Here is a 7,878-nt window from a genome sequence, read left to right as displayed (position 1 = left end):
AAAAAACTTGACTGTCATTCAGTGTGTTAACGATCCCTACCAGCTTTATTTTATCTACAAACTAGATACACATAAACTTTTGGGAAAAATTAAGTCCAACTCATTGAGAAAAATGTTAAATGTGGTTCATTAAATGTTAAATATCCACATGCAGATAGATTCCTAGGGCACACCATAGATTTCCTTTCCACATTAAACCATTAATGACTACTGTTGAGTCATCATCTAATTTCTACTTTTCCATTTTTTCTTATAATCATAACATGAGAGAATTCATCAAATGCTTTTCTAAAATCTAAGTAAACATATCAACAGCATTCACCAATTCTACATTTTAGTGTCCCTCCAAAAAAAGAAAATGAAATTAATATGGCCTGAACTGCTCTTGATGAAGCTGTGCTGGCTTTTGTGATCACTTTTTTATTTAGTAATAATGAGTTTTAGAATTTTGCAGGAATCAGCCAAGCTCACTGGCCCATAGATTGAACACTTCCATTTTTTTTTTTTAGACAAAGGATTTTTTTGCGCTTTTGTCCTGTGACACCTTTCCTGTTCTTCATTCACAAATCTTTGTGAGTGACTCAGCAATCACATCTGATAGTTAACCTAGATGTAGTTTGTCTGGGCCTAGTGCCTTGAATTCATCCAGAGAATACTTATTTACTGTCTTCATACTCACTTTTGGTTTGAGCTATCCACTAGCCATTTTTGCTTTGTCTTTTCAGATGCAAAGTACATTCACTCTCTTGGCAGAGGAAACAAAAGTGACAAAGGGGTTGAACTGCTTTGTCTTTTCTCCATTGTCTCATGCTTCCTGATGTAACTTAAAGCCTCAGGGACGTGGAGAAATGTATGACAGAAGTTGAATTTCCCAGGGTTAGAACAGAAACTCTGGGATTGTGATCATGAGATAAGAGTGCTATGAATGGGGGGAGAAGAAGATGAAGAACTAGGTGTGAGATTCAGTTTCATTTTGTCAAAGAAGGAAGTAGGAGCATCCACTACAGCAGAAGTGGTGGGATGCACAGGCTGTTTACTTTTGCCAAAATAGCATGCATGAGGGGTACAATAAAATGACAGTGGAAAGGAGGAAAGAGGGAAAGGGAGGAAAAAGAGGGAAGAAGGAAGAGGAGAGGGAAGGGAAAAGGAGAGTGGAGAGAGATGAGAAGAGGAAAGGGACAGGGTGAGAGGCAAAGGAGAGAGGGAGAAAGGGAGGGTAGAGAGAGACTCCAAAAGGCATTTTCATCAATGAGAACTACTTGGCTGTGGCAGACAAACATGATTTTATACAAACCACTGCAAAATTCTTCCAGTTTCCTACTTCTAGTACCTACTTATTTATTAAGTGCCATGCTATTGAACTTCTCAAGAAACTTCTATGGCTCCCTGTTGGCCTCCAGGATGAAATACAAACTCCTTTTTTTGGAGGTCTATTTAAAGACCTTCACAGACTGACTCTTGCCTATGTTTTTAGATTGATTTCACTAATTCTACTTGACTGTACTTAAGCACAGTACTCAAAATTAGGCCCTGGTTTTACTGCACCACCCTCTGCTTCCCAAGTGCTAGTGTCTCACCTGCTCCAAAAAAGGCTTGTATTTTTTATGTACTTCTGTCCCTATGTTATTTTCTCAATTAGAATATTAATTCCTTTAAAAGGCAGTGACTGTGAAATTTTGTGATGGTATACTCACCATTTAGTATAGTGTCTGACGCACAGGTGATGAGGAAATGCTTGATTTAAGAGCCTGTTATATGTCAGATACTGTGTTAAAGATATAAAGACAAAAACTAAAGTCTCTGCCTTTAGGAAGTCTATGTTTTCAGAAGCAAAATCCTTAGTCCTTCCATCATCCTTGCTAGAATCCTTTTAGTTAACTGTTCTAGGGAACTGCTATATGGCCAGCGTAAGTGTTTTTTGAATTGGTGGTCAACTCAGAAATTGTTCCTCTTCTCATTTTAGTAGCATCTTTGCAAGCTCTCAGACTTATTTGATAACTCTTTGATATACACTGTTTTTCTCCTTCAGCCCTACTTTTCCAATCATACATATATTTTTGAATTTTTATACTTCTTACCCAAAAGTTATTTGTAATATGCTGGACCTACTTAGATCAAGAATGCTTTTCTGCTTTCCCTTTGGGTAACCTACAATTGATACTTTGTAGTTCAAGTTGTTCAATGAGTTAAAGCCATTAGTTAATCTCCTGTTATCTATTTGTAGGGAGAAAATGTGGTTCATTTTCTTTTTTTTTTTAATTAAATTTATTTATTTAACTTTTAACATTCATTTTCACAAAATTTTGGGTTACAAATTTTCTCCCCTTTTTTCCCCTCCCCCCCCCAAACACCAAGCATTCTAATTGCCCCTATGACCAATCTGCTCTCTCTTCTATCATCCCTCTCTGCCCTTGTCTCCGTCTTCTCTTTTGTCCTGTAGGGCCAGATAGCTTTCTATACCCCTTTACCTATATTTCTTGTTTCCTAGTGGCAAGAACATTACTCGACAGTTGATCCTAACACTTTGAGTTCCAACTTCTTTACCTCCCTCCCTCCCCACCCCTTCCCTTTGGAAGGCAAGCAATTCAATATAGGCCAAATCTGAGTAGTTTTGCAAATGACTTCCATAATAGTTGTGTTGTATAAGACTAACTATATTTCCCTCCATCCTATCCTGTCCCCCATTACTTCTATTCTCTTTTGATCCTGTCCCTCCCCATGAGTCTCGACCTCGAATTGCACCCTCCTCCCCATGCCCTCCCTTCTATCATCCCCCCCCCCCCACCCTGCTTATCCCCTTATCCCCCACTTTCCTGTATTGTAAGATAGGTTTTCATACCAAAATGAGTGTGCATTTTATTCTTTCCTTTAGTGGAATGTGATGAGAGTAGACTTCATGTTTTTCTCTCACCTCCCCTCTTTATCCCTCCACTATTGCCCCATTCAATTTCTCCCTTTCTCCTCCCAATATATTTCTCTCTCACTGCTTGATTTCATTTTTTTAAAGATATGATCCCATCCTCTTCTATTCACTCTGTGCACTCTGTCTCTATGTGTGTGTGCGTGTGTGCATGTGTGTGTGTGTAATCCCACCCAGTACCCAGATACTGAAATGTTTCAAGAGTTACAAATATTGTCTTTCCATGTAGGAATGTAAACAGTTCAACTTTAGTAAGTCCCTTATGACTTCTCTTTGCTGTTCACCTTTTCATGGTTCTCTTCATTCTTGTGTTTGAAAGTCAAATTTTCTTTTCAGCTCTGGTCTTTTCATCAAGAGTGCTTGAAAATCCTCTATTTCATTGAAAGATCAATTTTTCCCCTGAAGTATTATACTCAGTTTTGCTGGGTAGGTGATTCTTGGTTTTAGTCCTAGTTCCTTTGACTTCTGGAATATCCTATTCCATGCCCTTTGATCCCTTAAGGTAGAGGCTGCTAGATCTTGTGTTATCCTGATTGTATTTCCACGATACTTGAATTGTTTCTTTCTAGCTGCTTGCAATATTTTCTCCTTGACCTGGGAACTCTGGAATTTGGCCACAATGTTCCTAGGAGTTTCTCTTTTTGGATCTCTTTCATGCAGTGTTCTGTGGATTCCTTGAATATTTATTTTGCCCTCTGGTTCTAGAATCTCAGGGCAGTTTTCCTTGATAATTTCATGAAAGATGATGTCTAGGCTCTTCTTTTGATCATGGCTTTCAGGTAGTCCCATAATTTTTAAATTGTCTCTCCTGGATCTATTTTCCAGGTCAGTTGTTTTTCCAATGAGATATTTCACATTATCTTCCATTTTTCCATTCTTTTGGTTTTGTTTTGTGATTTCTTGCTTTCTCATAAAGTCATTAGCCTCCATCTGTGCCATTCTAATTTTGAAAGAACTATTTTCTTCAGTGAGCTTTTGAATCTCCTTTTCCATTTGGCTAATTCTGCTTTTGAAAGCATTTTTCTCCTCATTGGCTTTTTGAACCTCTTTTGCCAATTGAGTTAGGCTAGTTTTCAAGGTGTTATTTTCTTCAACATTTTTTTGGGTCTCCTTTAGCAGGGTGCTGACCTGCTGTTCATGCTTTGACTTCATGTCTCTCATTTCTCTTCCCAGCTTTTTCTCCACCTCTCTAACTTGATTTTCAAAATTCTTTTTGAGCTCTTCCATGGCCTGAGCCCATTGGGTGGGCTGGGACACAGAAGCCTTGATTTCCGTGTCTTTGCCTGATGGTAAGCATTGTTCTTCCTCATCAAAAAGGAAGGGAGGAAATGCCTGTTCACCAAGAAAGTAACCTTCTATAGTCTTATTTCTTTTCCCTTTTCTGGGCATTTTCCCAGCCAGTGACTTGACCTCTGAATATTCTCCTCACACCCACCTTGCCTCCTGATCCTCCCAGCCAGCGTTTGGGGTCTGAGATTCAAATGCTGCTTCCAGCCTCAGGGCTTTTGGTGGGGGCAGGGCTGCTATTCAGTGTGAGATGAAGTTCAGGTGCTGAGGTCAGGGCAGGGCTGCCTCTCAGGCTCAGTTCCCTCAGGGGGTTTATGCAGAGACCTTCAACAATGGATCCAGGGTCCTGCCTGCTTGGGGAGCCCTGGTCTGCCGCTGCCTCTCAGCTTCTGCCTCCCGAGGGGGCCTGAGTTATGGGGGCACCCCACTCCCCTCTCCACCCGCCAAAGAGACCCTCTCACCGACCCCCGTCACCTGTGGGTGGAGGGACCCACACAGCCACTGGAGATCCCGTCCCTGAAGCCTGCTCGGATCTGTTCCTCTCAGTGCCGCGGCCATGGCCGCGGCAGGTCTGGGCTGGGCTCCGCGTCTGCAGCACGATGGACCTTTTGCGAGAGGTTTGCAGGTCCCTCTGGAACAGAAATCTCCTTCGCTCCACTGTTCTGTGGCCTCACTGCTCCAGAATTCACCGTGAGTTACTTTATACAAATGTTCTATGGGTTGTGGGTTCGGAGCTATGTGTATTTGCGTCTTTCTATTCCGCCATCTTGGCTCCGCCCCCGGTTCATTTTCTCTAGCGTATGTCAATCCATTGATATTTAGGCAAAAGTCTCATGAATATCGAGTTAAATTAATGATCATATATAATCTGAAAACTAGATTTTCTTCTCTCCCCTTGAAGTAGTAGGAATTGCACAGATCTGAGGATCATTTTATATTTTCTCTTCCACTTACTACCAGTCACAGGATTTATTATTTGGGTCTACACAGATGGTAATGTACTTAGCTAGAATTGTCCTCTGAAAGCAGTTATTACCTGCTTCCAGTACCACACTTAAAAACCTTTCCATCTATTAAAACCAGCTCTAGTTTGTACACTACTGGCACAGTCACTGAGAACCTAGTTTTGATTATTTTAATTATTCTTAAAAGCCAGAAAGTGCTTAATGAAAGCAAGTGAGAAAAGAGAAGACTTAACTCCATGTTAAACAAAGAGGGCAATTAGCAAAATGACCTTATTAGCAGTTTCAGCTAGAAATTGTTTATGAAGCAAAACATACTGGGAACCCTTCTTTTCTGTTCCTTGATACGCCACCAAACCCCACAGAATGTTTTAGTTATTGTACATATTTCTCCTATTGGTAGAGTGATTCATACAGGCAGCAATAAGTGTATGGAGGCTTTGCATATTTAGAACAACAGAGCAATCTGACCATGTCTCTGCTTGTTAGCAAATCTGTTTGGCTTGTAATAGATCTTGGTCTGGTTTCCTGTCACAAAGATAATAATTAGTAATAAATATGTATTTTGTATTATAATAATAAATATGCTGAAACATAGAAAGGTATTTTACACAAAAGAAATTCAAGACACAAGCAAGAAAAGGAAGCACAATTGTATGTACTGGTGGTGTTTGTCTAATTCAGGAGTGCTCTCTGGACAGCATTCTTATGGTGAACTTCTTAGAATATTCTTTATTTATATGGCATATAGTAAAAGCTGTATATTAAATAAAATAAGCATATAGTACATTTAACCACTTTCTTTCTCTCAGCTACCAACTAAACTGCCTTTATTTGGATGCCTACTTCTGAAAAGATACAAAGTAGATTGATAAGATTGGATATGATACAAAAGAGTTAACTATAAAATAAGGATAGCAACAGGGCAGAGGCTGCCTAATTGTGATAGATGTTGCCGGGCACCTATCATGGGGTGACTACCATATTTGGGCAGTGAATTTGGGTTGTTTCTGTCAAGCAAACAAGTTATGCCAGGCAAAGAGGTAAAATTTCTGGCTTTTTAGAAAATTAAGAAGAAAAATAATAAAAATATGAACAAGGCATAAATTTTCATATGTTGATGCTAGCTATGAACCTGTGAAAGAAATGTACATTCTCTTAAGAGTTTAAAAGAAAAAGGAAACAGTATATTTATGTTGAATACTGAATTATTTTCCCTTTCTTACTAGTGCCAACTTCTAGTGAATGTTTTGGCTACTCTAGTCACAGCCTTTGTTTTTCATTTCAGCTATTGTAGTTCCCTGTGACAAAAAGAGAGATGGAAAATTTATCTAAAATATTTTCAGTTTTAGAATGAGCAAATATAAGAATCCTTAGAGTAAGACAGGCATCAAAGAGGTCAAGAAAGATGAGAATGTGCTTTTGTAAAATAACAAACAATACTCTACCATAGACTATCAAAGTTTCATTTTTAGTAAACCCTGTGTACTTTCAAGGAAAAATATAAAACATCACAGTACTTAAGAGTCTTAAGGAACCTTAGGAACCATCTAGTTCACTGGATACCCAAAGGAATAATTATATCTGACAAGTGGTCAGTCAACCAGCCTCTGCCCACCACCTCTGGAAGCAATCCTTTCCATTTTTGGACAGCTCTAATTGTTAGGAAGTTTTTCCTGACATCAAGCCCAAATTTGTTCTCACATGACAAGCCTTCAGATACTTGAAGTATCACATCCCTCTTGAGTCTGTATTTTTTCCCCCAAGTTAAACATGCCCAATTCCTTCAGCTGATTTTTTTGTTTGTCAAGAACTTTTGTAAAGGCCCTTCCTGATTGTTCTCTTTGAGGCACTCTCCGCCTTATCCATGTCCTTCTTAAATTGTGAACTGAACTTAATACTGCAGTTGAGGTCTGACAAAAGCAGAGTACAGTGGGATTAATTCCTGGAGGGTATACCCCTCCAAAAGATTTGGCTGCTATATTACACTGCTGACTCATATTGAGGTGGTAGTATACTAAATCCTTGGATCCTTTTCAGAACAATTGCTGTCTGTCTCTGCTTCCCACATCTTATAGTTGTTGAGTTAACACCTGTAGTTAAGTGCAAGACTTTACATTTATCCTCATTGAATTTCATGTCTTGTGACTTCTGCAAATTTGATGAACATGTCATTTATGTCTTTAAGTCATTGGTAAAAATGTTAATGAGCAGTGAGGCAAGCAAACATTATTAGAGTACTCAACTGCAGATCTGCTATAATGACACAGAACCATTTAGAAACTACTCATTGAGTTTGGAAATCGAGTTAAAAATTCACCTGACTATATTATTATATAATCTCTACCTCTCTATCTTTTCAAAAAGAACAGTATGAGATACAACAAAGATTTTGCTAAAGTTGAGGTAAACTACTACTGTAGCATTACCCTTGCTGCAATTTTAGAAGTCAAAACAGACATTAAAAAAAAAAAAAATCTTAGTTTGGCTAGGAAAACCTTGATGTCCAATGAACTACTGGGTAGTACAGGATCTTGGCTTTTTTAACTGTGGGTTAAACTTTTGTAAAGCTTTTATTTTTCCTAAATTCTAATTCCTATATACAATCTATATTCCCTATTTTAAAATAAACATATAAAAATTTTTTATTTTGATGTTTTTTTGAAGTAGACAATTTTATGTATGATTTGTTTGCATATTTCTCGAAAT

The sequence above is a fragment of the Notamacropus eugenii genome, chromosome 1 (genome assembly GCF_028372415.1).
Source record: "Notamacropus eugenii isolate mMacEug1 chromosome 1, mMacEug1.pri_v2, whole genome shotgun sequence".
NCBI classification, from domain to species: domain Eukaryota; kingdom Metazoa; phylum Chordata; class Mammalia; order Diprotodontia; family Macropodidae; genus Notamacropus; species Notamacropus eugenii.
This window is presented reverse-complemented; position numbering follows the sequence as displayed.